A 27,254-nucleotide genomic window follows, 5' to 3' on the forward strand; every position below is an offset into this window, starting at 1 on the left:
TTCAGAGTCCCTTGTTGTTATGTAAGAAAATCCTTATTACTTGAAAAATCACACCTAATTTCTTTTACTGTAAGTTGTATATGCCAGGTTCATTATCCAATTACTCTTCATTATTGGATTCTGAAAATACCTATTTTAATGAGTCTGATTTAAAGGAAGGAGACAAAATGATTTACACCTGTATCATGTAGAGTTTCTCGCCAACTCTGAGCTGGGATTCAGGTTCTCCAGCTTACACGTTGGGAGGTTTTCTTGTGTTGACCACTAAATAGCCAGTGACTTTTGTTTGTTTACAAAATCAAATTCCCCTTCAAATAATGAGTTTGCCTTTACTGAGGATATTTATAAACATGTTTGCCAGCTCCAGAACAAACAGCGGATGAGTTCCTAAAACGTTCTATGCAGAGGCAGCATGCTGTAATATGTACATGACCTTCCAAATGGTACTCAAGAGGGGCTGCTTTGAAGTATGTGGTTATGCACACCAAGCTTTATGTGTGTTGATGAGATGGGGCAAGAGTCCGCGCAGGCTTTTGTGATGAATGGACAGATCATACTGAATAGGTTTACCTTTCATTCAAAGTGTGTTTCCTAAGAATGGTATTGCAACAACAATATCACCACCTTATGTTTGCTTCATATCTTAGTACCTTAGCATTTCCAGAGCACTTTTTTCCCCTGGAAAAACTTATTTAATTATTGATGTGTTATTTTTATAAGAATATCTTATTTTATTTAGAAGATCTTGGAACTATGTTCTCAAGTATTATACATAATTGATATTTATCATTTAGTACAGTCTTTAAAACTTCAAGAAACATGTATGAGAAAAATAAATTACCTAAAGCAAAAAGTTTAGATGCCTATGTGCTTAAATGTAACAGATATTGAACAGGTTTAATCTCTGCCAAAAAGACTGGCTTTGTTTGTTTGTCCCTCTCTTCCATATAATTTTATACATCTTGCCAACTACTGGAGAGAGAAATACTCAAGCTACTGCTAGTTAAATGTATAAACTGCAAGAACTACTGCAGTCTCTCTGAGGGTCATTCAATGCCTATTAATCCAGAGCACTTTTTAAAGCACTGATATCATGTCTAATCTCCCTAACAGTCCTTGAATATGAAACATAGGTCATCATCAAACTGGACATTGGTGCCCAGTTACCTATCTGCAGCCCAGAACTCTGCCGAGCTCCACGTGATTGCCCCACAGATGCCTAGAAGCCAAAACGTTGATAACAGGACTCATTATTTTCTTCCACAATTCTCTCCTATTCTGTTGTCCCCCAGATCCATTCTCTGCCATTCTCAGCCCTGATCTGTGTCCTGGGAGCTGACTTTTACAGACTGCAACTTGGAGTTTGCGTTTGAGTTTGGCCAAGTGGAAGCCGTGGCAGAAGATTGAGAGGTGGACGAGGCACGAGTTCAGGCATTTACTCCTCCCTGTTTCGTGAAGTTCTGGCCCCATCTTTTTGTGACTAGAGTTTCAGTTTCTTCCGTGGGCCCCAGGTCTTACAGCATTCAGGTAATTCTATTTCTTTCCCTTGTCCCTGTGAACCTTTGGGTAGTAAAAGCTTCCTACTGTTGCTAGACCTTGGGTATCTCAGTATTCTTTGTTGGTTCCTTAAACCTGCCCACACATCTATAGAAAGTTCCTTGATTGAAAAGTTTCTTCAAAAATCACAGCTGAGTGAGTCATGTGTTCCCTGCTGGAACTCTAACTGATATACACCCATCCTTACTTAGTTTATTTTTATGCCAGCCTGATTGCACAAAATATAACTAATTGCTCAAGCTAGAAATCTGGAGGTCCACTCCTACTTCCTCACCCATATATGAAGTCTTTATGACCTGTTTATCCGCTAAATATCTCTAAAAGCATTCTCATTGCTCTCTTCTCTTTATAACTTACTTGGCCCAAGCCTTTCAAAATAGCCTCCCTATTTACCTTGTAAACATCCTTCATACTGCTAATGAAATGGTCTTTCTCTAATGAAATCTGGTCAACTTATTTGCATTTCATCAGTGGTTCCTACAGCCTTCTGGAAAGGCCAGACCCGTTAGCAAGCCAATAAAGAAAGCTGCTGAATAAAGAAAGTATCGTTCTAGCCTAATTACCTGTCCTCTTCCCACATACTCCCTACATTCCAGCCATAGGGATCTTTGTGCAGTTCCCCAAAACACATGCTATTCCCTCTGCAGGGAATGCCCCTTCCTCACCTTTCCCACCGGCTGGCTCCAGCTCATTGACCTCAAGCCTTCTTTCCCTCTGTAGCCTCAGAGGGCAGCTATGGCATGAATGAAGGCAACTGTGGACAAAATGGTGCTGCAGATAGGTTCTTCCTGCTCTCACGAGTTCCAGACCAGTTTTTGTCAGGGGAAATTGGTCAGAAATCTTAGCAGGAACTAAGCACCTCTGTGGCACTCTCAAATCCATCTGCCTTTCTTCATCTCTATCACTGCCCTCATTCAGGTCACTTATCCTTTCTTCCCTGAATAATTCATTTGCCTCCCCACAGGCCTCCCTGCTCCCAGTCTCACTCCCGTGCACCCTTTGTGCTGCAGAGTGATCGTCCTGCATTGAAAGGCCAGTCCTTCCTCTCTTATTTATGGTTCGCCATTAATGTAAAACTTTCCATGTCTTTAGCAGTTTGGCCTTACATAAACTGGTTCTTGTTTATCTCTTCGGTTTCATCTTTTACCACTCCTCTTTGAGCACCTAAGTTTCAGTCATACTGACCTAGCCACAGTTTTGCAAATTCACACCGGTAGTATGCCTCAGGGCACCACATGTGCTATGCCTTCTGCCTAGGAAGCCTATTCTTCAGCCTTCTCCTAACCGCTACTTCTCCCTCCAGACTCAGTCCAGCTAGCTATCTAGGGAGACTCCCCTGCTCCTACCCCACCACATCCCTGCGTATTTGTGTCAGATGCTCCTTCCAACATGTAATTTTCTATGCCATATAATAAATGTCCTCACCAATAGACTATAAGCTTATCCAGAGCGGAAATTGCTTTGGTTTTGTTCTGTTCTGCTTTGGTTTTCCTTTTATCTCCTTCAGTACCTAGCATAGGCCCTGCATGTAATAGGCACTCAAATATTTGCTAAGTGAAGCTTTATGAATAGAGCAGCCATAGGTTGCCCGTCCAGGAGTGAGAGATTTCATGTCCCAGGTTTTTCCATGACCAGCAGAATCCATTCATTAACCCTCCCCTCAGGCACAGCCTTCGGCAGGAATCCTTTCTGACCCTTCCTCTTCTTGTTTAGGCTTGGTGCCCCTTAGAGGGCACATGTTACTGTTTTGAATTGTTTTATTTGTATAGACTTAGGGGTACAAGTGCAGTTGTGTTGCATGAATATATTGCACAGTGAAGTGTGGGTTTTTAGTGTAACCAGCACCGGAACAGTATACAACGTACCCAATAGGTAGAATTTCAGCATTCACCTTCACCCCCTACTACTCTCCCAGTCTTTGCAGTCTGCAATGTCTGCTCTTCTCTGTATGTCCATGGGAGGGCGCTTCTTTTTGAAGAGATAATTTAATGGGATCATGAAAAATTTGGGCCTAAATTCTGCTCTGCCACTTGTTTCCAGCTGTACAACTGAAGTTAAATTACTTAACTTTTCTGAGCATCGACATCCTCCACTAAAAGGCCAGTAGTATCACTGGGTTTCTGGGAGCATAGCGTGACATATTTCCCGGCACATTGTAAGTGATCAATAAATGTTGGTCTCCGTTCCTCCTTTGTGCTCCCTTCGACCCTGGACATATCCCATTAACTCCCTGGTCTGCCTGCCTCCTTGGACTTGAAGTCTAGAAGTGTATGGTCTAGCTGTCTTTCCACAGGACCCACGGGAAATGCTCAATGACTGTGGACTGAATAAATTTCCCATTTTACTGGTCATCAACCTGAGGCTTACAGAGATGAAATGACCCGCTCAAATCATGCAGCAAGAAAATGGTTAAGCCAAGAACCACGACATCAATCTAATGCTTCAGCCAATGCTTGTTTCACACAGTATTAAACCATGAGATGAGTGTATAGTGTAAACCTATATCCATGCAATAGGATCTGTGCACATGTACACAGGTGTGGCCCCACAAGAGATATCAAGTACTAGACAGTCTCACTTGCCCACATGGAAGAAGTGGATTCAGTGTTTATCACTATCAGCACTATCCTGCCCCACCACATACCTCACCTTTCTGGTTCTACCATCTTCCTGAAATAACTACGGTACAATATAATTTTGTTGAACAGATAGAGTTTATATTATGGTAGCTATATAAACAGTGTCCACAACTTAGTAGTGTTATATTCCATAATTCTTTTCTTTCCTGTGCAAAATTCTGTTCTCCCTGGTATGAAAATTTCTGTTTGTGTGTATGCTTGGTTTTCTAAGGACTTATCACTACGTCAAACCCCAAATTTTCCTCTGTTGCCTCAATCACCTCTCGAAATATTTGAATACATCATGTTCTACCAGTTACATGTTCATGAAGAAATGTCTTTTGCAACATTCTGACTTCTTCAAATTGGCCTGATTGAGTTCTGTGTAATTTATTTTTTCTTGATATTCTCTCTTGTTTTGGTGAAGCACTTCCTCTAGTAGCTTTTTGAGAAAGAGTCCACGGGAGGAACATTTTAAAGACCTCTCACATCTGCAAGTGAATTCAGTCTACTGTTACATAATCATTTCCTTCAGAATTTTAAAGGCATTCCTCCACTGTCTTCTAACTTCCAATGTTACATCTGAAAACAAAGTCATTCTGATTTTTGAAATAGTGTATGCAACTTTTTCTTTTAAAGCTTTCGAGATCTTTTCTTCGACCCTAGTATTCTAAAATCTCACCATAGTATGTTTTTCTTGGTGTGAATCTTTGCTTAATCTACTGTGCTAGATACGAAGGAGGTCCTTTAATTAAACAACAACAGCAACAACAACAACAACAAAACTCATGCCCGTCAGTTCCAGGAAAAGTTGTTGAATTATTTGTTGCTGATTTACTTCTAACCAACACCTCCATTTACTCCATTCTTTCCTTCTAGAAGGTATCACTTGAATCTTGGTCCTCCTGGTCTCATCCTCTAATTTTTATCTTCTTTTAATCCTCCATCTCTTTGCTCTGCTTTCTGAGAGATTTCCTCAGCTTTTTCTTGTGTTTTGTTTGTTGCATTTTTAAAATATCTATGGTCACATTTTTAATTTCTGAGATTTCTTTTGCATTGTCTTTTCTTGCTCTCAGGAAAATAATGATAATATTTGACATTCTCATCTCCTTTTATAGTCTGTCTTTCCTCTAAACTTTTTTAAATATTTATTTTGATCTCCGTATTTCACCTTAGAAGCTCTTCTCTTCAGATATCTGCTGACTTTTGGTTGTCAACTCATGTTTAGGAATGAATAAAACACTAAGAAACTGATAGGAAATCTGAGAGCACAAGACGGACCTACCAACTATGGGCAATATAGGGCTATGGACAGCAGGCAAGACACTGGTGATTGTCACAACTCTGGGAGATAGTACTGGCATCTGGTGTGTAGAGGCCAGGCCTGCTGCTGAATATTTTACAATGCACAGGACAGCCCCCATAACAGAGTGATGCTGCCCAAAAGGTCACTAGATTTTGTTGAGAAACCCAAGTGTAGATATCACAATGGGCCATTAAGTTAAGTCACCCCTGATATTAATATTTTTTATCTTTCTCCTGGGCTGGTTAGATTTTGCAGGCAAGAACCTTCCAGTCTCCTGCCTGAGGGCTATAACCTTGACTCCCACCATTCTAGAAGCCCGGAGGGTGAAATGGGCTGGTGGTTTCAATAGCCCGTACATAAAAGTCACTTAATCACTCTGTTACAATACTGTCTCCTCACCATCTACTCAGGCCAGTGTTCTCCCAGTCCAGAAGCCCTCTCCAGAGGCTAAACATCTAGTCTTCTGATGTGGTGGAGGAAAGGCAATTACTTGTCTACATGGAATGGTGAAGGGGGATATAGAACTTGAATTTCTTCCTCAACAGACTTTCAAACAATCCTCCTGTTTTTAGTTACATCCTTACCTCCTCTTCAGCCCCAGTTCCAGAACCTTTGGGACTAGCAGATTTCTGTTGTATAAAACAGACTGTACCTCAGCTTTTTCTACAACTGCCTGCTTAGTCAATATCACTCATCTATCTGCCTTCCAGCTTTCTATTCTCTTTGCTTTTATAGATTTACAGCTTCTTAAAAAATGTATTTGCTACCATAATAGTGAGGTTTCTGAAGGGAATGAGAGCAAATGCACGTGCTGTCTTCTCCATCTGTTATATGGAGGTCCCACAATTTTATTTTTCATGTTGAGCATTTACTGGTGTTTTCCAAAAAGGAAATCCTAAGTACAATAAGCCCATCATCAAATGAAAACAATGCATCTATACTGAACACCTGCCACATACAGGGCAAAATGTCTGCATTCTGTTGAATCTCTTGTGGCCAGTTTGGAGGTGCATGTTACCAGATGGATTTTGATGTCAGGAGTGATTTGGTTGCTTTTTTCTCTTAAAGAAATCTACTGATTATAAATATCAGAGGTTAATTTGGAGCTCCTATCAGCTGCAGGATTCATGTAATAGGAGCAGAGAAAAAAATGTTTTAACCAAAACCCAAGAGAAAATAAGAATCCAAACACAATCTGCTAAAAATAAAATAGCAGTGTGGACTAATTGACTCATTGAAGTTCTGTGTGAAGAGAATTCAGATTTCTCCAGCTGACCAGCTCCCTGAGCAGCTGGAAAAATGACTTTAGCTCAATGTCACCGGCTCTGAGCTCTCCTTAGAAATTTGATTTTCACTATGGTCCTTTGAAAGCTGGTGATTCTGGAGGAGACCTGGATTACACTCTGGATTTCCATCCCATGAACAGATGCTGCTTGCAATGCCAGCTGAAGCATCACTCATGTAAAAAAAGAAAAAAAGAAAAAATCTGCTTTGAAAGCAAAGAGGGGATGTAGCCATACATCCCAGGTACAGTGGGTGCCAGCTAAGATTCTTTCACACTCCAGCTTCGGGTCTTACATGAAGGCAGATACTACATTCCAGCACTGGGAAGGAGAGAAAAGCAGGATTAAAGGCACATTTGCATTGAAGTAGTGCAAATAAATGCAACCCAGAGCAGCTGAAATCTGAACCCAGAACGATGTGGCTCCTCCATTTGAACATCTAAGGGGACTACTTTTATGGTGCCATGGCAACAGCATCACCTTCCATGGTTCTCTTGAAGAAAATCTTGCAGAAACAGGATCAGAATACATGAGGATTTGGCACTGATTCGATGAACCAGTGATCAAAGTATTCATTTCTTATCACGTTTTGTTGTACAGCTTTTAACTTTTAAGAAATTATCCAAATAATATTCAGCAAAGAAAAATTAGAATATGCACATAAATAAGGAAAATTACCAGTAGTCTGTCTACTCAGATATAAGCACTGCCTTGCAGTTATTTTCCTATGCCTATATACCCAACTATATGCAAGAGGGAGGGTAAAATAAAGATTCTTTTTTGAGACAAAGTAGGAAAGGGTTTTCTACTCATAGAACTTCACTGAAATAATTACACAGAGATGTCAGTCAAGAAAAAAATTAAAGCCAGAGTGGGATGTGAGAAAAAAATGATGAGGAAAGAAAGGCAACCCTCTTTCAAAAAGAATCTATTGTTAAGTATCTAATGTGAGTAAAGTGAGAATAAATACAAGACTATCATAACAGAAGGAGCAGAGAAGTTAACTTTAGATTGTGTTGAGTTAAACATATATTAAGTGCTTAAGAGCAAGCACTAGAAGAATAGAAATAGAATGTACAACTTCCATGCTAGTCGAGAATGAAAATGGGAGATGAGAAGAATAAAGAAAACAATTCAGTGGAAGTGAGAACATTAGTCTTCTTGAGCTGCCATAACAAAATACCATAACGAATGGCTTATGCAACAGACATTTATTTCTCACAATTCTGGAGGCCTGAAAGTGAAGATCAAGGTGCCAGCCAATTCAATTATTGCTGAGGGCACTCTTTCCAGCTTGCAGACACCACCTTCTTGCTGTGTTCTCACATGGTTGGGAGAGAGAGCAAGGTCTCTGGTGTCACTTGTTAGAAGGATGCTAATCCCATCGTGACAGGCCCACCCTCATGACCTCATCTGACCCTAATTACTTCCCAAAGGTCACATTTCCAAATATCATCACACTGGGGGTTAGGGCTTCAGCATATGAGTTGGGATGCTCATTGAGCATTGAGCATCAATGAGTTAGGAAGACATTAACATTCAGTTCATAAAGGTCAGTAAGAGCTAATAGGAAACACAACAAAAAGCATGGTCAATAACAAAACACAAAATTTAATGATAGGAGTATCAATATATTGTGATCAATTCATATGATGGCATACCAGTTAGTAGTCAAAATGAATGAAATTGATCTGTGCATCAATAAGAATAGATTTCTGAAACTAAATGTTGAATGAAAAAAGCAAGATGTTAAATAATAAGTAGTACATGACTCTATTTGTATACATGTTAAACACAAGAACAATAGACTATCTTTTGCTTTGTTCCTTTTGAGACAGAATCTTGCTCTGTCCTCCAGACTGGAGCACAGTGGCATGATCTTGGGTCACTGTCACCTCTGCTTCCTGGGTTCAAGAAATTCCCATGCGTCAGCCTCCCAAGAAGCTGGGACTACAGGCACCCACCACCACGCCCAGCTAATTTTTGTATTTTTATTAGAGACAGCGTTTCACCATATTGGCCAGGCTTGTCTCAAACTCTTGACCTCAAGTGATCCGCCCACCTCAGCCTCCCAAAGTTCTGGGATTACAGGTGTGAGCCACCGCGCCTGGCCCTAGAAGATCATTCTTAATACAGTGAAGAGGGAGCGGACTGGAGGGCTGGAGGGGCAAGAGGGAGATATGTGGGAGTTATTGCAGGAGTCTGGTTGAGACTAGGACTGGGGAAATGAGGGAGAAAAAAGAAGAGGAGATGAAATTCATGTGACAGAATCCAGAGATTTTTAGAATTACATTGCAAAGGACTCGTTGATAGATTGGTCATGAGGAAGTGATGGGCAAAAGGGGGCAAAGATGAGTTCCTTGCATGATTGTATGGACAGTTGCTGTTTCAGAGAGATGAGGAACACTGGAAGAAGACTAGGTTTGGGGATAAGATTTTGAATTTAGTTTTGGACAAGTTGAATTTAAAGTGCATTTGAGACATGCAAGTGGAGATTCAAGGAGACAACTGAATATAAAAGTTAAAAGTATAAAGTGATATTTAAAAACAGGAGCATTGGTAAACGAACTTAGGGAGAGACTATGGCGTGAGAATATGGCCTATGCCATAGGCTGGGAGATGGAAGATAGAAACAAAGGATACAGAAAAGCTAGAGGTTGAAGAAACAGCAGGAGAAAGTAGCCAGAAAACAGGATATTTCAACAAGAGGCAGTGGTGAGCTGTGATGAAGATTGAAAAAAGCAACATGAAGGTCATCAGCAACCTTCACAAGAGCTATGTTGCCGGAATAAAGTGGCAAAGCAGAGTGGGCTGAGAAATGCCTGGGCAGTAAGAGAAAGGTAGCAGGCCTTTTGAGGGGGTTGGCTATGAAAAAGAGAAAGAGAGCAGTGGCTAGAATGGAATGTGGGGTTTAGGCAGAGTGGTTTCTAATAGGAAGACTTTTGAACCTGCATAGTGTGAGAAACTGAAGGTGCTGGCTTCAATTTTCTTTTTAGAGTTGGAAGGGGCAAGTCATGAAGGACAAAAAAGAACGAGGATGAGTGAGAGTAATTGTTTAAAAGCTTAAGAGTGGTTTGAAATGCCTACCAGTTGTTGACTGTTTCCTCTGTGTTCATAGACTCTACATGAATCTTTAGGCTTACATGCATTATCTACTTACATAGGGGTACAAATGATGTCTCTAATGTCATGAGGTTTTGTTTAATTCAATTTAGTTTTTTCTCTCTGGGAGTCCACTCTCTAGTTCAAATTCCACACTGCACATGAAGCTGGCATTTATGAAATGATGACCAACTCCTATAACTTCTGAAACCACCTAGAGCCATTCTGGGGAATATGCTGGGCAGTGCTACCCAGTGGAGCAAGAAAAGAACTGAGCAAACAGAAGTGGATGGGACAATACTGATAAAGCTGCTGGGCTGGTTGAAGTGGCCTTGGAGAAAAAGGCAGGACCACAGGGACATTGGTGACTCCCCACTCTGTTCCATCTCCCCCCACAACTGTACTCCAGCTTGGGCAACAGAGAGGGTCTCTGTCTCAAAAAAGAAAAAAAAATGAATATCTCAAAAATGATTGTTGTAAACCCATGACGTTCAAACTTTTTTTCGCCATGATCCACAAAAAGATATTTTATGTTGTAACCTCATACTATGCATATAAACTAAAACAGGGTCCCACAAAATCTTTACCCTCACTAATTACAATATGCACTGGTGTCTTACAACACATACACACTGTGTTCAAACCATGGCTCACTTGGTCCAACCCTAAAAAGCAAAGTACTGAGAGGGAAGGAGGGAGCCATCGTGTTTATTCCTGATTCACTGATGATGCTGTCAGAGGCTCTGGGAGATGTGCTTGATTCCTTGTATACTGGTTTCCTGTCTGACAGAGCGATCCCCACGCCAGACTCCTGATACTTATCGGAGCTGTTAGAGACAGCTTTAAATGGGAAGCTCTCTTAGAAAACTCAGTTTCCACACCTAGAGTTCAGTTTCTTCATCTGTAAAACCAAAGGGTTAGGTTAGATGTTCTCAGATCGCACCCAGCTGTACCTTTCCCTGTTGTCCACTTCCATTGTTTCCAAATGGAATGAGGCAAACGGGAATGGGGAAGGGGAAATTTTGAACTCCATCAAATAATCTGACTGTCTCTTTCACAAAAGGCGAAGAGCCCGTGGAAGCAGCTTGTTTTTCTCAGCAGCTTCCTGAGGCCTTTCAGGAAGACTCCCAGGTAAGTGTATTCACAACTCCATCAGGAAGGATTACATTGATTCTGCTGGAAATCTCCCTGCTCTTGGTAGGATGGAACAAAGAAATAATAAAAATAAATTGCTGAAGGAAATGAATGGGATTATTGGGATCTACAAAAGACAATTTGGAAACTGGATGAGGATACAGCTAGGTCCATTTTACTATTGCTGCTACTTTTATGTATGTTTGAACATTTTCCTAATAAAAAGTTTCTTAAGGAATATCTGGGTTGGACATGGTGGCTTACACCTGTAATCCCATCACTTTGGGAGGCGAAGGTGGGAGGATTGCTTGAGGCCAGGAGTTCAGGACCAGCCTGAGCCTAGCAAGACCCTGTCTCTACAGAAAATTTAAAAAATTAGCCAGGCATGGTGATGTGTACCTGTAGTCCCAGCTACTCAGGAGGCTGATGCAGGAGGATCACTTGAACCTAGGAGTTGGAGGCTGTAGTGAGTTATTCACTGCACTCCAGTTTGGGCAACAGAGAGGGTCTCTGTCTCAAAAAAGAAAAGCAACAACAAAAAAAATGAATATCTCAAAAATGATTGTTGTAAACCCATGACGTTCAAACTTTTTTCCACCATGATCCACAAAGACATTTTATGTTGTAACCTCATACTATGCATATAAACTAAAACAAGGTCCCACAAAATCTTTACCCTCGCTAATTACAATATACACTGACGTCTTCTACTCTCTTCCCTGCTTGGTTACTTTTTTTAAATGCTGTTGGACCCTACTCAACTGATTTCCAGGCTTGTGTGACCTATAGTTTTAAAAACATAGATCTTAATAGTGTCAAATCATTCTGGTGGCCAATCAAATGGAATATTTCAATATGTGCCTGTTGGCCTAGGTCAAAAGATGAGAATTGGCTGTTTGAAGAGAAATGAAAGAGAATGAACAGTCATGGGCCAGGTGCGGTGACTCATGCCTCTAATCCCAGCATTTAGGGAGGCCAAGGCAGGCAGATCACTTGAGGTCAGGAGTTCAAGACCAGCCTGGCCAATATGGTGAAAACCTATCTCTACTAAAAATACAAAAACTAGCCAGGCATAGTGGTGCAGGCCTGTAGTCCCAGCTACTCGGGAGGCTGAAGCCGGAGAATCGCTTGAACTCAGGAGGGAGGCGGAGGTTGCAGTGAGCTGAGATCACACCACTGCACTCCAGCCTGGGCGACATAGCAAGACTGTCTCAAAAATAAATAATAATAAAAAAGAGAGAGAGAATGAACAGTCATGGAAATTTCACCAGCCTTCTTGGGAGGATCTGCTCCTTATCTTGGGGGGCAAGTGTCATCAGGGCTTACCAAAATGAGAGTGTTTCACAGGCTACCACTTGTGTGTACAAGGCCCAGTTGCCCAACCTTTCTTACACAGACTCATTGCTTTTAGACACTGTCCTACCAGCTTGAGTTTGTAGCCTGGCCTGCTTCCGAGAAGCTTTTATTCCCCCTCCCTGCCCCTCCTCACTCCCAGTCATCCTTCCTGGTTTTGCCATCTCTGAGATTTATTTCTCCAACTTGCCCAGGTTATGAATTTACATCCTGTCCCCTCTTACCCTTCCCAACCCCCCCATATGGTGACTCTCCTCCTAAACCCAATGTCATTGACAAAAGCAACACCTACCAAAGAGGAGGGATAAGGACGTGGCTGAGATTCGCTCAGCACTTAAATCCCATTAAAGCAAAGATCAGACTAGAAAAGCAGGGCACAGACAGAAGAGAGCCTGATCCCTGGAAAAGAAGAGGTCTAGAGTTCATTCGACTTCAGTGTTTAAGAATGAAGGGAGATCCGGCCACTGCACTCCAGTCTGGGCAACAGAGCGAGACTCCGTCTCAAAAAAAAAAAAAAAAAAAGAATGAAGGGTCAACAAATAGCAATCCACTACCTGCTAGGAAGGAAGATGAGAATTTCAGGACCCAATTATTCATTCAAAAGACATAAAGAAAATACAGAATAGACAGCACTTCGATCTACTATAAAAGAACCTCAGGCATGTAATTTTAAATGCTTTAGAAAGGGATCCATAAATCCAGAGGTATTATATATGTGATGTTTTCACCAACTGGAAACAAAAGTTGGTGTTGGATGAACTACTCCCTAAAAACCCCATCTCCTCAGCCCATGGGAGATGTGCTGAGTGAAAGGGCAGTTCCACTTCTCCAACTGCAAAAGCTGTATTTCTTTCAATATTAAGGTTAATGAGGGCTGGGCCCTGTAATCTACATGAGTAGGTTAATTCTCATGTGTCCTAGATAGTTGAGAGAAAAAGAGATTTAGAACTTCAGCTGAAGGGGAATGCACAGACCGCCATGCCGGAAATGAAGACATGCAAAGGAAGCGAGGAAAATCACTCCATACCAGGGACACTCCACCTCAGCTTCTCCACCTGTGAAGGAGGCATGCCCAACTGAGCCCTCCCTCCCCAAGGCGTGAAAGAGACCTGCCAGTTCACAGGCTTCAAACACTTGGAGAAAAGCAGTTATAGATATCATTCAAGGTTTGATGATATTATAGTAAGAGAAATCTTTTATCAAAAATTAACAGAGCTCATCCGGGCAGGGTGGCTCACGCCTGTAATCCCAGCACTTTGGAAGGCCGAGGTAGGCAGATCACGAGGTCAGGAGTTCGAGACCGGCCTGGCCAATATGGTGAAACCCCGTCTCTACTAAAAATACAAAAATTAGCCAGGTGTGGTGGTGCACACCTGTAGTCCCAGCTACTCGGGAGGCTGAGGCAGGAGAATCCCCTGGACCTGGGAGGGGGAGGTTGCAGTGAGCAGAGATTGCACCACCACACTCCAGCCTGGGCAACAGAACGAGGCTCCATCTCAAAAAAAAAAAAAAAAATTAACAGAGCTGACACTGCAGGAAGAACACATGCATCTTGAGTATGTTTTCAGAAGTGGGATGTGCTTTGAGTTGATCTCCTGTCCCATTATGATTTGCAAGATGCCGTTAGAAACGTCTTTATCCTACTAAGTTGAAAGGTCAAAGTTTTAAAACATTACAATTAAATGAGACTATTTCAACATGTTTGTTTAAAATGATAACACATTGTGGCCGAAGGTAAAAGAGTGTGACCCCTGTCATGACATTCTTCCTTATTTAAGACTGTTTTTGACACTGCTGTGATGACAAAGGTGAGGGGAAAGAAGGCAGATGTAAGAGGTTCCTGTGTGTTAACCCTCACAATAAAGTCCCCACTGTTATCTTCAAATGTATAGATGCTTTCATTGTTAAAATCAAAGCTGATAAACAGAATTTCGGATTCATTCACTCTGGCACTGCCTGGCTCTGTACTAGACACTCTGTGCTAGAAAACCATGGTGTGAAAAAAAAAGGCCAGTAGTAGAGACAAAAACAAAATAGATAAGCAATCAAATAGCTTGAATTATGGTTAATACGAAATGCCAGAGCAGACGAGATTAATCTATAGTGATAGAGGATTGTCTGGGGTTAAGGTACAGAAGATTGAATTTGGAGGATCGGGAGGAAATATGGGGAGGTGATTTAGAATGTACTATATTTTGATTGGGATGGAAGTTATATATATTTGTCAAAACTCATTGAATTGCATACTTATAATGAACACATTTTATTGTGTGTAAATTACACTTCAATAAAATTAAGTTAAAACAGAAAATTATGTGACACATGCTGTGAAGGAGGCAAACCCAGATAACATAGCGGGGTGGAGTTGATGTCAACTTAGATGAGGTTTCTCGAGAAGTCTTTTCTGGCAAATAACATTCTCTGTTGGAAGGAGTATTAAATAAAATGTATGGGACACTGTGGTTTTGGACTGAAGTTCTGCTCTAGACCCCAGGACACCAGCCCAAATCAGAATTGAGTGAGTCACTTGTGCTGGTTGCTACGTAATCACTGAACTTACAAACAGGCCCATTTTTCAGGAAAACAGGAGATTCAGATCAGCAGTCCAAAGGGATCCAGTCAACCTGAGCTGGCATGATAAGAAAGTCTCCTCTGCTCTAACCCCATAAAGAAAGTAGCTTTGCAATGAGTGATCTGTGTTTTATTCCCTATGTCTGCTTTCTTCAGGCTTTTCTGCCTATAAAGTTCACCTCCTTTGCTCAGCTCATCAGAGCACCTTTAAGTTTCATAGATGGGGTGCTGCCTGATTCACGAATTACTAATAAAAGCCAATTCTGTCACTAAACTCAATTTGTTCAAATTTCATCTTTTGACAGGAGGAAAGAGCTCAACGCGGAATCACGTAGGCAAAGGCTCTGATTGTTTTCCTTGCCATAGAAGACAAAACCCACCATTTTTATTAAAATGAAAGTCGTATTTTTAGTATTTTTACTCTTCCCTGGAAAGAAGGTAATGCAACCAGAACATCCCACCAAAGTCCTTCTAGGTAGGGGGATAGGAGAGTATTAGCTAAAGAATACAAAGTTTTTTTTTTTGGGGGGGGGGTGATAAAAATGTTCTGAAATTGACTGTGCTAATGGTTGGTTGCATTTATCTGTGACTATACCAAAAACAATTGAATTGTATGCTCTAAATGAGTGAATTGTACAGTGTGTAAATTATTAATTTTTTAAAGTTTTAAAGGTTAGGATGTGAACTTTAGCCGTGGACTAAAGCAAAGAACACATGAAAAAAAAAAATCATTCATTTTGATTTTAGTAGCATCATATATGTTGAAGTAACAACATGTAACTAGAGTAAATTTAAATATATTTTCTATTTCATTCATATGCCAAAGGAAAATTGAACTCCCCTCCCTCCAAAAAATGGAATAACTTTACCCAGTAGGAGACTTCTGTTTTTGACAGCATGTCACTTTGGATACGTTGAACAACCCTCTTAAGTGAAATAGAAATTCTGGATAACATTATTATTATTGTTTTTATTATTATTATTGTTTGAGATGGAGTCTCATTCTGTCACCCAGGCTGGAGTGCAATGGCGTGATCTTGGCTCACTGCAACTTCCGCCTCCCGGGTTCAAGCATTCTCCTGCCTGAGCCTCCCAAGTAGCTTTGATTACACGTATGCGCCACCGTGCCTGGCTAATTTTTGGGTTTTGTTTTTGTTTTTGAGACGGAGTCTTGCTCTCTCGCCAAGCTGGAATGCAGTTGTGCGATCTTGGATCACTGCAATCTCCGCCTCCTGGGTTCAAGTGATTCTCCTGCCCCTCAGCCTCCTTCGAGAGTACCTGGGATTTACAGGCACGTGCCACCATGTCTGCTTAATTTTTGTATTTTTAGTAGAAACGGAGTTTCGCCATATTGACCAGGCTGGTCTCGAACTCCTGACCTCAAGTGATCTGCCCGCCTCCCAAAGTGCTAGGATTACAGGCGTGAACCACCGTGCCCAGTCACATTTATTATTTTAAATATATTATTCAGCTGGCATAAAATCACCTAAGAGCCCTAATGAAAAGTGAAATCTTGGGGAGGTGAATAGCTAAAGCTGAGGATAACAGTGAGAATAGGCTAGGTCACACAGTGGTAATGAACACAATCTCAGTGGTTAATATGGCAGCAGTTTATTTTTCATTCATGCTTCATGTCTGCAGGGGCCGTGCCCCTGGTCACTCTAATTCTGTGTGAACCCTGGTTGATGGAGAGTTCAAAACAACATTTAACTATTGAAGTGGAATTTTTTTTTTTTTTTTTTTTTTTTTGAGGCAGAGTCTTACTCTGTAGTCCAGGATGGAGTGCTGTGGTGCAATATTGGTTAACTGCAACCTCCACCTCACAGGCTCAAGGGATCCTCCCACCTCAGCCTCTTGTAGCTGAGACCACAGGCACGCCCCACCATGCCTGGCCAAATTTTTTATTTTTTATTTTTGTAGAGGTGAGGCAAGGTCTCACCATGTTGCCCAGGCTGGTCTTGAACTTCTGGACTCAAGTGATCTTCCCACCTTGGCCTCTCAAAGTGCTGGGATTACAGGCATGAGCCACCATGCCTGGTCCTGCAATTGATTTTTAAATTCTTTGTATCATGCTTCATTCTCTTCCAGTTTATATATATATATATATATATATATATATATATATATATATATATATGTATAATTTTTTATATCTTCCCTATTAAGATGTATATTTAGAGCAAATACTCATCAAGTTCTTCTTGATGAATACTCCATCCCTACGAACCTACAGTTTTCTTTTTAAAAACTAGGATCCTTATAATATATTTCAATGATGGAGCTCCCTTTTATGTATTAAAATCAAACCGGTTATTATAACACAATGGAATTGACGCTCTAGGGTAATGGATATAAAAGGGAATCTGGCTACTCTTTATTGTAAGATTTATACAGTTTTAAAATAAGTTCCTTCAATTTCAAAAAGAGATTCAAATGGTGTGAAAAGTCCTTTCTAAACTGAGAACTCAGAAAGCCAGTTTAGATTTCTTGAATAGACCCTGCGGTGTAAGGCCATGGTAATTATTAATGGAGCTCTTTAAACCCTGTATCATGTAGTCACACTTTCTTGCTTCATAAATTGATTTAGATCAATCTCTCCTTTGGAAGACAAAGAAGAATCTGACTCTACGTTGTTGGTCTTTAGAGTATGTGCTACCTAAATTGTCTAGTTGCTCTTGGACTACATTGTTCCATAAGGATCTCCACTAACTAAACCATTCTGGACACAAATGCCAGAATTTGCCTTCTTTAAACATCATTCCAGCGGGCCACTTCTCAAAAAATGTCATCATTTCCTGAGTAAAAGCACATATTCTCTCATACGAAATCCAAATTTCCACACTTGTCTTTCAAATTCTTGCACATCACACACACACACACACGTATGTACATTGTAATATATATTATATATACAGTATATAAATATATTTAAATATAGTAATATTGTGATTATAAACTTTTATTTATATAAATTTATAAGTGTATAAATTTTACATGTAAATATAAACATATAATTTTATTTATATAAAAATTTTACTATATTTTTAAACATTATTTTTATCTGTTCTCTACTTTCTAAATGATATTTCACTTCTGAATTCTAACAATCTGTATTACTTTTTAAAAATATAATTTCAACTTTTATTTTAGATTCAGGGGATACATGTGCAGGTTTGTTACTTGGGTATATTGTGTAGTGCTGAGATTTGGGGTACAATTCATCCTGTCATTCAGGTTGTGCATAGTATCTGACTGTTTTTCAAATGATCTCCCCTCCCTCCCTCCCTCCCTCCTTTTCTCCCTCCCTCCTTTTCTCCCTCCCTCTCTCTTCTAGTAGTTCCCAGTGTCTTGTGTTGACATCCTTATGTGCATGAGTATGCAATGTCCTTGAGAACAGGCAGTATTTGATTTTCTGTTCCTGCATTAATTCACTCAGGATAATGGCCTCCAGCTGCATCCATGTTGCTGCAAAGGACATTATCTCATTCTTTTTTATGGGTGAGTAGTATTCCATGACATATATATCCCACATTTTCTTCATCAAATCTGTCATTGATGGACATCTGGGTTGATTCCATGCCTTTGCTATTGTGAATAGTTCTGTGATGAACATATGCATGCATGTATCCTTTTGGTAGAATGATTTATTTTCTTTTGGATGTGTACCCAGTAATAAGATTGGTAGATCAAATGGTAGTTCTGTTTTAAGTTCTTTGAGAAATCTCCAAACTGCTTTCTGCAGTGACTGAACTAATATACATTCCCACCAGCAGTGTACAAGTGCTCCCTTTTCTCTGAAGCCTCACCAGCATCTGTAACTTTTGACTTTTTACTAATAGCCATTCTGACTGGTGTGAAATGGTATCTCATTATGGTTTTGATTTGTATTTCTCTGATGATTAGTGATGTTGAGCATTTTTTCATATGTTTGTTAGCTGCTTGTGTGCTGCCTTTTGAGAAGTGTCTGTTCATGTCTTTTGCCCATTTTTAATAGGGTTATTTGTTTTTTGCTTCTTCAATTGTTTAAGTTCTTTATATATTCTAGATATTAGACCTTTGTTGGATGCATAGTTTGAGAATATTTTCTCCTATCTGGTAGGTTGTCTGTTTACTCTGTTGATAGTTTCTTTGCTGTGCAGAAACTCTTTAATGTAATTAGGTCCCACGCATCATTGTTTTTGTTGCTATTGCTTTTGAGGACTTAGTCATAAATTATTTCCCAAGACCAATGTCCGGAATGGTGTTTCCTAGGTTTTCCTCTAGGATATTTGTATTTTGAGGTCTTACATTTAAATCTTTAATCCATCTTGAGTTAATTTTTATATATGGTGAAAGGTATGGGTTCAATTTTATTCTTCTGCACATGACTAGCCAGCTATCACAGCATCATTTATTGAATAGAGAGTCCTTTTCCTATTGCTTATTTTAGTCGACTTTGTCAAAGATCAGGTGGCTGTAGGTGTACAGCTTTATTTCTGGGTTCTCCATTCTGTTCCATTGCCCTATGTGTCTGTTTTTGTACCAGTACCATGCTGTTTTGATTACTGTAGCCTTATAGTATAATTTGAAGTCTGGTAATGTGATGCCTCCAGCTGTGTTCTTTTTGCTTAGGATTGCTTTGGCTGTTCAGGATCTCTTTTGGTTCCACATGAAGTTTAGAATAGTGTTTTCTGTTTCTGTGAAAAAATGGCACTGGTGATTTGATAGGAATAGCACTGAATCTGTAGATTGCTTTGGGTGGTATGATAACAATATTGATTCTTCCAATCCATGAGTATGGAATGTTTTCCACTTGTTTGTGTAATCTATGATTTTTTTTCAGTAGTGTTTTGTAGTTCTCCTTTTAGAAAACTTTCATCTCTTTGTTTAGATGTATTCCTAGGTATTTTAATTTTTTGTGACCATTGTGCATGGGATCGTATTCTTGATTTGGCTCTTGACCTGGCTGTTATTGGTGTGTAGAAATGATACTGATTTTTATACATTGAGTTTATATCCTGAAACTTTACCAAAGTTGTTTATCACTTCCAGGAGCCTTTTGGTGGAGTCTTTGGGGTTTTCAAGATATAGAATCATATCACCTATGAAGAGAGATCGTTTAGCTTCTTCTTTTCCTATTTGGATGTCTTTTATTTATTTCTGTTGCCTGATTGCTCTGGCTAGGACTTCCAGTACTATGTTGAATAATAGGAATTGTGAAAGTAGGCATTCTTGTCTTGTTTTAGTTCTCAAGGGGAAATGCTTTCAATTTTTGCCCATTCAGTATGATATTGGCTGGGGGTTTGTCATTGATGGCTCTTAGTATTTTGAGGTGTGTTCCTTCAGTGCCTAGTTTCTGGAGGGTTTTTAGTCATGAAGGGATTTTATATTTTACTGAAAGCTTTTTTAAAATCTATTGAGATGATCTTATGATTTTTTATTTTAATTTTGTGTATGTAGTGAATCACATTTATTGATTTGCCTGTGTTGAACCAACCTTGCATCCCGAGAATGAAGCCTACTTGATCACGGGGAATTAACTTTTTGATGTGCTGTTGGATTTGGTAATATTTTGCTGAGGATTTTTGCATCTATGTTTAGTGGGGATACTGGCTCGTAGTTTTCTTTTTTCATGTGTCTTTGCCAGATTTTGGTATCAGGGTGGTGCTAGCTTCACAGAATGAGTTAGGGAGGAGTCCTTCTTCCTCCATTTTTGGGAATAGTTTCAGTCTGATCTGGTAGAATTTGGCTACAGCTTGCTAAACTCCCTAATAATAAGAGCTACCAGACCTCTCCTAACTGATTTACAACCCAGATCACTACAACTCTGACGGGGCACAGGACCAGCCTTATAAACATCCTCTTCAATTGCAGACCACAAACCAGTTTCTGCCAGCATATAAAGGTTATATGCAAACTGTCTTTGTGTCCTATAGTTCACCTTTTGGTGTAAACAGCCAAATTTCACTTCATTTTAATGCTAAAACCCTGCCCCAAAGTGAACATGGGATGTATGTTACATATGTGTTTATCCATTGTGCGTATCTTGGCTCCCCTCATAAATATAGATAGCCTCCCCACACACCTGCTAAATGTGTATGACATGGTTGTGTAATATGGACTGTGTGGGTCATAAAACCCAACTTGCCCTTTCCTTCCTTGAAGACAGAGTACCTTTGCTCCAGACTGGAGTCTATTTCTTCCTGGTTTGCAAACTGACATCTGCAATAAAGCTCTCCTTTCTACTATGTAGCCATCCTGGTGGTATTTTAGATGACAGCCCTTACCCACTGTACCCTAATCCTTCCCACTTGTTTGAAGATGTCTAAAATCCTACCTAGTCATTTCATTCATTTGAAGTATAATGCAGACTCCAGTAGGTGTGATCATGTAGGCTGTTCTCTACTCAAACTGAACTTTGAATATGTTTCTAATACTTCCCAGAGTTAAAGGAAAACAGATATAATATATATGTAGGTGGTGTTCCACCAAAATGCCTGCATAATACAGGAACAACTTATCCACATGCATATACAACTCTTACTCAAGAGGTACGTTCAGGCATTCTTGTTTTTTCCCTGAGCTGTAGCAGCTCCATGTTCTTGTTTCTCTTGGCAACTTTTTGCCTTCTTTGCTTTCTCAACCCATCTTGGCCACCATCTGCTATGTGTCAGTTCCAGAGACCACAAAGAACTAACAGCACCACCTGTGCTTCTTAGTTCCAGCTAAAGAGAGAAAAAAATGTCTGATTGGTTGCTGGTGCTTAGCTATACAAGTCCTCATGTCAGACATATTCCCCTCTGGTTCCATTAGTCCTGGGGCCATTCATGAAACAAACTTGTTTGCCTAGGGCCATTCCTTCAGGAGGAGTTACATGAGTAAATCTGTGTGGGAGAGATGGGTACAGTTCATTTATAAGGGGGAACTGAAGAGATAGAGAATTCAGAATGCCTGCTGTTCCTGATGGTTTTGCAGTTCTAAATTCCCATTTCCTATGAAGTCTAACTCTATATCCTCAGATTTTAGGAGTTCCTCTATATCTCTTTAATAAACTCCTTTCCTAACTTAACTCCCTAGTTTGAGGAGAGTTCTGTTCCTCAAGACTGAGAGCATTGACCAGGATCTAGAGCCAAAGAACATGAAACCCAAATCCCTAAAAACACAGAAGAAATTCCATGAGGCCGAGGCATGGCACAAAGCCAGGGAGTTGAGTGGGAGTAGGAGTGGGTACAGTGTTTCTCCCTAAGTGCCTGCTCCTGTACAGATCCGGCTGGCAGGAAAAGGAGTTAGTTGGAAGTCTTGGCTTGTGGAATCAAATTCTCTCATGTCAACTTATTTAGACAATAGTGAATCTACTTGTCCATCTATGCTGATTCCTTAGATACAAAGGGAAAAGAGGAAAGGCCAGACTCTTGAATGTGGATGAGAAGGGGATGGGGAGAATAATGGGAGTTGAAGAGCAAAGAAAAACAGCGGGCAAATCCTTTTCGCATGGCCATCAGCCCAACCCTCTGTTCATTGTTCTCACCTGTATTATGTGTGGGAGCACACACTCACGTGCACACACATAGCTGCTGCTCCTCCTGCCCACACTATGACTCTCTGTAATTTGTCTTCAGGTCTCCAAGAAAGAGACTTTGTGTTCCTCTTTGCCTTCCTTCACATCCTGTTATAAATGCCCTTTAATGGTTTTCTCCCGACTCAGCTTTCTATTCCTTCATGTTTCCTATTCATTTTTCCTATTCTCAAGAGAAACTCAACATAGAGAAACCATAACAATGTGATTTGAAGAGACTTCTGTAGCCCACCTCTGCCCCTCTCCATCACCTCCCAACCCAGTCTCCAAAGTTCATGCTAAAAAGAGGGAAATGGGGAAGGAAGGAGAGTTAACTAGTTGAAATAATTCAGCTCGTACTGGGCATGGTGCTGAGTGTCTTAAGCACATTTTGTTCCATTCTCATGACAACTCTGAGAACATGATTTTAATTAGCTCTTCTTTCCTGAAGAAGCTAGGTGATTTAAAGACCACTCAACTCATCAGTGGCAGAACTAGGATTTAAACTCAAATCTTTTTGACCCAACGCCCATGCAACATCAATCCTTTGGGCAGTCTAATAAGAAACTATATGTAGAAAACTTTTGTTAAATTATGCTTGTGTTCTGGCAGGGAGAGCTGTTCGAGCATTCCCTTGGGAACATAGTTTAGGTAACAGATTGCTTAATTGGCACAGTCTGCTCTTTTAAGGATGCAGGTAAACGATGGATGATATGGTTTGGATCTGTGTCCCCACCAAATCTTATGTTGGAGGGCCTGGCGGGAGGTGATTTGATCATGGAGGCAAATTTCTCATGAATGGTTTGGCACCATTCCCTTGGTACTGTCCTCACGTTAGTGACTGAGTTCTCATGAGATCTGGTCATTTAAAAGTGTGTGGCCCCTCCCTGTCCCTAGCTCCTGCTCCCACCATGTGAGATGCCTCACTCCCCTTTTGCCTTCTGTCATGATTGGAAGCTTCCTGAGGCCTCCTCAGAAGCAGAAGCTACTATGCTTCTTTTACAGTCTGCAGAACCATGAGTCAATCAAGCATCTTTCCTTTATAAACTACCCAGTCTCAGGTATTTCTTTATAACAATGTGAGAATGGACTAATATAACAGGTAAGTTTCAATTTGTAACTGGAGCGATAGGGAGAATGTCCCAGATGGCCAGCATTTGGTGGAAGACACTGGAAAAGAAGTCTAACGTGTGTATATCTTAGAGTTCAAGAGGCCTTAGGAGAATACTATTTTGCCTAAGGCAGATTTGCTCTTAAATTTCCTACATGATGCCTGTTTTACCATATCCTGACCTCCATGATGCCTCCAGGCCACTTGCAGTAATAGTTCCAAAGTCATCTTCCTGTGTTAAACACTTACCCTGTTGACCCAATTCCTTGCTTACAGTTGACTCTAGAGTTTGCATCTCATCTACTATCTAAGCCCTCTTTTAATTCCGCTTTACTTCAGCCTTCCCTTGGGGTCGTTTTCTTTCTGTCTCCTCTCTTTAGTCCTGACTTCCATGGAAGTTACAGTAAAACAATGCAGGAAAATAAGCAGACAATGTTGCTGAAGGACATGCAGGCCACTCCTACTTAACTCTCAGCTGACCCAGCTCCCCTTCACTTCCAGCCTCAACCAGGGAGGGAAAGCACCCCAGAACCACAAGAACTCAGAGAACTATAGTTGAAATGAAGCTCTTTATCCTCCGAGTCAACCTTTCTTGCATCTATTGCACCCAGGGCTAATGAATGAACTTCAAAGAATGGCTCCTAACATCAAGTTCATCAGTGACCAGAGGTGTACTTTTGCAACCTCCCCAGGAGCTTTGTTTTGGATGTCTTCCTACCATGAGTTTGGTTACCATAGCAACAGCCAGAGAAGCTCTGCTTGGAAGAGAGATTTCTTGTATAATGAGCCTGGAAGACCTTAAGGTGAACATAGACAACTTTTGCTGTTTTAGGCCTAAAAGACCCAATTTTTTTCCTTCCCTATTAGTTACTGGTATATATTTATAGCATTTGTATCACATTAACCATAAAATGAATCTGACTTATTATTTCCTTTTAAAAATCCAGATAGTCTGATCGTATAGAGATCACTGGGTTCCTGAGTCCTGAGGCCACACTGGAATGTATTATCCAAAAACTCTCAGTCTTGTCTCCTAGTTTTGTTTGCATGAAGTCATTGCTCTTCTCAAGTCCTTCTCAGGACCTGCCACATCAAAACTCCTGAGCTGGAAGGTGGGAGCCATCCAACAATCAGTTCTTCCCCTATAAGCCACCAGAATTTTCTCCTCCTCTAGCTCATTGGGTATGGCGTTTGCACTATTTTGTCCTCTTCCTTTGGAGAATCACCCCTCCCCTGATAAATAGTTATTGATCAACCCCTGTGGTAAGAATGGTATGACTCGGTTCCTAAGACTGACCAGGCTCAGGCTCTTTCCTGGGGCTTCTGCCAGTACTATATGGGAAGGTATTCTTTTGTCTCAGAGGCTGCTAAGCTGGTAAATCCTATATCACCTATAGGATGGTGGAGAAATCGTATATTAGTCTGCCAAGGCTGCCATAACAGAATACCATAGACTGGGTGGCTATATTAGTCTGTTTTCATGCTGCTAATAAAGACATACCTGAGAGTGGGCAATTTATAAGGGAAAGAGGTTTAATTGACTCACAGTTCAGCATGGCTGGGGAGGTCTCAGGAAACTTACAATCATGGTGGAAGTGGAAGCAAACACATCCTTCTCTATGTGATGGCCAGAAGGAGAAGTGCCGAGAAAAAGGGGGAAAAGCCCCTTATGAATCTATCAGATCTCATGAGCACTCACTCACTATCATGAGAATACCATGAGGGTAACCGCCCCCATGATTCAATTACCTCCCACTGGGTCCCTCCACGATATGTGGGGATTATGGGAACCACAATTCAAGATGAGATTTGGGTGAGGACACAACCAAACCATATCAGTGGCTTAAAAAAACAGACATTTACTTCTCACAGTTCTGGGGGCTGGATGTCTAAGATCAAGGTGTCAGTAGGCTTCTTTCCTCAGCTTACAGATGGGTCCACTTCTGGCTCTGCCCTCACGTGGCTTTTCCTCTGTGCTCGCACTCTTGGTGTCTCTTCTCCCTCTTAGAAGAACACCAGTCCTATTGGATTAGGGCCCCACACTTATGACTTCATTTAACCTTCATCACTTTCTTAAGGCCTTGTCTGCAAATACAGTCATATTGGGAGTTAGGGCTTCATATGAGTTTTGAGGGAACACAATTCAGACCATAATAAATTCTATGGGAGAATAAATTCTAAGAAAGAAAGGTGGAGACCCAGTCACATTGTTCACATTGTATCTCTGGATACAATAAGTCAGCCCTACCCCTCGAAATATTTTATTTTCTTCAGTAATATTTCTTTTCTCTCCACTGCACTCGCTTAAATATTTAAACACATTTACATAATGGTCATTGTTTAGTGAAAATAAGTGAAGAAATGGTATTAGAAACTGCAAATAATACTTCATTATAAATTAAGAAGAAATATAATTTATATAGTTCTTTGTTTATTGCACTTTATCCAAAGACATAGGCACTATCCACATCTTAGTTATTGTGTACATATGAAGATCACCTTAAGCAGACACTTTTGTCTTAGTACCTTCCTTAAGCGCAATTTTTAAGATTCAATTGTTCTAATAATTTATACCCTATAATCAAGCAGAGATGAGAAGACCTCAAAATTCAAGAATCTGGGTGCTTACCTCTTCTGATACAAATATCAGAAGCTGATTCTCAAAGCTTCTACTTTTACATAGAAGTAAAAATATCCACTCCGTTTCTAATCACAAATGGAAAGAGCCAGAGGTGATACCCCAGCCAATCGTCTACAGTTAAAGCATTAATACTGTGTTCGGAGGATACAATTCATAATATTTATGCGCTCATTTGTACAGAGGAGAAGAAAGAGACACAAAAACTAGTGAAATCATACCTCCCCATCCATGGCTTTTAAGCCAATTCATCTGTGCTATAGGATACAATGGGGTGGCGGGGGCGGGGAGTGGATCTACAATAATGTTTACACCTTATCTAAAGAAATAGTTATATTGGGAGTTAGGGCTTCATATGAATATAATGCCCTAACATAATGCCAACAAATTAATGTATTGTTTAGCCTTTATTGCATAGAAGGCCTTCCATTTGGACATGCTAGATACAGAACTCTAAACTCTAAGCTTTTTAATCACAGAAAGTGTGCTCTCATCCATCTTTGTGTCTCCTGCCCTTAATACTACGCCCAACCCAGAATCAGGGATCAAAAGATATTTTTGGTATGAAAGGGCATAAAGACACACACATGACCTTGAATGACAGTGGCAATGTGTTACAATTTATTAAAGATGTCTACTGAGTCCAGAGTACTGCAAATATTGAACCCAAATTCTCAAAAGGCATGTGATAGAATGGGGTTACCCTTGATAAACTGTAACTAAAGTTAGAAAGATTATTTTAGAAACACCATCAGGGTAGATGTCAGAAAATCTGAGTTCCTGTCTTGCATATTCCACCAATAAAGTTTATAACATTGCACCAGTTGCTTAATCTATGTGTCTTGAATCCTCATCAATAAAGCTCAATTAAGTTCATTCAAACATTTGTGTGAATGCTAACAATTCACTGGCAATTAATTTGAAAACAAAAATCTGTAAGGCTTCTGCAATCTAGTTGAAATCTACCTTTCCCAGTGGATTTTCTAAAATTCATCAGCACCTACCAGCCTGTCCCATGTCTTATATCCTGGCTTCTGCCACACTTCC

The 27,254-nt window shown here is 40.4% G+C and overlaps 2 long non-coding RNA genes across 3 annotated transcripts in view; both read left to right on the forward strand.

The window, feature by feature from the left end:
• LOC135971773 (uncharacterized) overlaps positions 1-15,781 on the forward strand; it is a 28,961-nt gene extending 13,180 nt beyond the window's left edge. Inside the window, exons 3-4 of one of the 2 annotated variants that reach the window (XR_010588007.2) lie at positions 1,293-1,527; positions 15,230-15,781. This is a non-coding gene — a long non-coding RNA (uncharacterized lncRNA). Of the gene's footprint in view, positions 1-1,292; positions 1,528-3,597; positions 9,797-15,229 lie in introns of those variants that run through there. The other variant, XR_012414740.1, reaches the window with a different exon arrangement.
• Positions 15,782-18,272: 2,491 nt separating this feature from the next.
• LOC123574410 (uncharacterized) lies at positions 18,273-27,031 on the forward strand. Its single transcript, XR_006699265.3, has 2 exons — positions 18,273-18,422; positions 24,181-27,031. It is a non-coding gene; the product is annotated as an uncharacterized lncRNA (long non-coding RNA).
• The last annotated feature ends 223 nt before the right edge of the window (positions 27,032-27,254 follow it).

Source organism: Macaca fascicularis, chromosome 7 (genome assembly GCF_037993035.2).
Source record: "Macaca fascicularis isolate 582-1 chromosome 7, T2T-MFA8v1.1".
Taxonomy (NCBI): Eukaryota; Metazoa; Chordata; class Mammalia; order Primates; family Cercopithecidae; genus Macaca; species Macaca fascicularis.